General features: G+C 36.9%; 1 long non-coding RNA gene across 1 annotated transcript in view; it reads left to right on the top strand.

Moving 5' to 3' along the window:
- LOC107601638 (uncharacterized) overlaps positions 1-2,735 on the top strand; it is a 6,200-nt gene extending 3,465 nt beyond the window's left edge. Inside the window, exon 3 of the long non-coding RNA XR_001610956.1 lies at positions 2,720-2,735. This is a non-coding gene — a long non-coding RNA (uncharacterized lncRNA). The remainder of the gene's footprint in view (positions 1-2,719) is intronic.
- Positions 2,736-2,899: the final 164 nt, after the last annotated feature.

The raw sequence follows: 2,899 nt of genomic DNA, 5'->3' as shown, positions 1-2,899 counted from the left end.
GGGGGTGTGAGTGTGGGTGTGAGTGTGCGTGCGTGCGTGCGAGAGTGCGAGTGAGTGTGTGAGTGTGAGTGTGCGTGCGTGCGTGCGTGCGTGCGTGCGTGCGTGCGAGAGTGTGAGAGTGTGAGAGTGTGAGTGAGTGTGTGTGTGTGTGTGTGTGTTTGGCTGGAAAGTAATCTCAACAGTTTTGGCCTTTGTGAAAATAAGACGAGACATTTGGAAATGTACATAACCTGTTTTTTAATATTTGAGATTTGTTTTGCCTGTTTGTGCGATGGCATGTAGTTGTTTTATAGAGATTTTGTATACATCGTAATTGTTTTGCTTATGAAATCTGATATTTAACTCATGTAAATTAATGTAATATAAACATATTATATTGATTTATACACAGTGTTAAGATGAGAAATACAAAGATTTAGGATCAAACTCTTTTTCTCTCTTTTGTAACATGATTGTGCCAAATTGCCTTTAAAAATACTAATGAAAAGAGAGAGAAAGAGGTTTGAGATGCAGTTTATCCCCGTCCCTTCTTTCTGAATGCTGTCCATGACACCCTGATGCCTATAAACACTGAGAAACACCTCAAACTGAGACAGAGGTGTTTAGAGGAATAGTTCACCCTAAACGAAAATGTGTTCTGAGATCAGGATGAGTTTGTTTCTTCATCAGGTTTGGAGAAATGTAGCACTGCATCAGTGTCTCAGCAATGGATGCTCTGCAGTGAATGGGTGCCGTCAGAATGAGAGCTGATAAAAACATCACAGTAATCCACAGCACTCCAGTCCATCAGTTAACATCTGGAGAAGACAAAAGCATTAAAGTTCAGAGCTGTTTAAACACTGCTTGATCTGTGCAGATTTCTCTCCTGATTCACACCAGAACACTTTTTCACCGGAGGAAGAGTTATTATGGATTATGGACTCTATGTATTTGAGTTAAAAACGTCTTAATGCTGGATGTGTTTCAGCTTTTGTCTTCTCCAGATGTTAACTGATGGACTGGAGTGCTGTGGATTATTGTGATGTTTTTATCAGCTCTCATTCTGACGGCACCCATTCACTACAGAGCATCCATTGCTGAGACACTGATGCAGTGCTACATTTCTCCAAACCTGATGAAGAAACAAACTCATCCTGATCGCAGATGAGCACATTTTTAACACATTTTCATTTTTGGTTGAACTATTGCTAATAATATTTTTGTGGCACAAGCGCCCTGTCAATCAAACTAAGCAGAGAATGTCATATTGATGTTATATAGAGTATTTTGTGAATCAACACTACAGAGAGACTAAGGCTTGTGAGCGGCTGTTGTCTTGTTGTACAGGGCTTCAGTCAACGGCTCTTCTAGAGTTTGGTCCTTCATAACTAATATATCTTTCTAATCATGTCAGGGGCTCTTGACATCATCCTGCTGCAGGAGGTGTGCTGGCTTTAATATACGCTGCTCCTAAAAGCAGCTCTGTGTGTTTTGAATCATCTCTTACGCTGTGTTTCAGAAGCTGCACGCCTTTAATTCTTGCATCACAAGATCACATCATTGATTCTGGATCTGTTTTATCTTCCATCTTTATTCTCTCATTTTAAACTTGACACGTGGCCATGTTTGTAATAGGCAGCACTGAATATGTAGAGTTGCTCCTCACTGTACGTGCTCAGAAACCCTCTGTACTCGCTCCAGTCTCCGAGCTGCTTGCTTTGCTGTGTCTGAAGCTAGTTTTAGAGCGTTTGAGCTGCTCTCTGGGTTCCGACAGCAAATGCACAAACCTTTTTGTAATAAAAACGGATCTTGTCATGCTCGGCCTTTTTCATTTGCTGTGACTTTACTGTGGTGAACATATCCCACTGCTGCAACTGAACACACACAGCACATTCATGCTGTTTTATCCTGACAGCATGTGCAGTTTTAGTCAGAAATCTAGCCTTACAGAAGATACTCTAGTGATCTAGAACCGTACATCAATATGCTGCTTATGAAAAATAAAGTGAGTTTTTTTTTGGGACAGATTTATTATAATTTACTACCATGGCTTTTACTACAATTCTAATGCTTAAAACATACTTTTGTGGTACAAATACTATGAACTATGGTTACTGTAGTAAAACCACGGTTAATTTTCCCAGTCATAGTGCTACTTCTGTTGCTCAAAATTTCATGTTTCTAATTTTTTTTTTAAATTTTTAATCCAGGTAATTTTTGTTTTGTAATTAATATGACTGACAGAAAAGCTGTTTGACTTCTGAATTAAACGAAATGTCTGAAAACGTGCAAACTCGTGGTGATTAGGAGAAAATAATCAGAACTGGATATATACAGAATAAAAAATGACTATATTAAAAAAAAATACATTTAGAAAAATTTAATTTGTAATAAAACCGTAGAAATTTACCATTTAAATAACCATATTCTAACATGAGAATTGTAGTAAAAGACATGGTCATAATAATAATAACAGTTATATATATATATACAGTGCTGGGTGGATTACTATAAATTGTAGTCTGTTACGGTTTGTAACGTAATTTATTAGATTACTCATATTAGGAAATGTATTCTGACTACTTTTCGATTACTAGAATATATCCCATTCTTTGTTGTCAGCATCATGAGGTGTGTTAAATATTACATCATGCCAGAGATTCATGAATGAGTGAATAAATGAGTTGATGAAAAGCTGGAAGACTTTCCAAATGTATAAAAGCGGTAGAGTTTTAGAAAGGAGAGAGAGAGAGAGAAAAGAAAAATGAGGGCAAATCAAATGATGAATGATTTACTGCCATTGTGTGAATAATATATAATCGTGTAATCTATAAAAAAGTAATCTTATTCTGAGCATTTTAAAATGTGATCTAATTACAAGTACTTCATTTTTGGGATCTGATTATATCATCCGGATTAC

Source organism: Sinocyclocheilus grahami, unplaced genomic scaffold (assembly GCF_001515645.1).
Source record: "Sinocyclocheilus grahami isolate Dianchi unplaced genomic scaffold, SAMN03320097.WGS_v1.1 scaffold309.1, whole genome shotgun sequence".
Taxonomy (NCBI): domain Eukaryota; kingdom Metazoa; phylum Chordata; class Actinopteri; order Cypriniformes; family Cyprinidae; genus Sinocyclocheilus; species Sinocyclocheilus grahami.
This window is presented reverse-complemented; position numbering and strand designations above follow the sequence as displayed.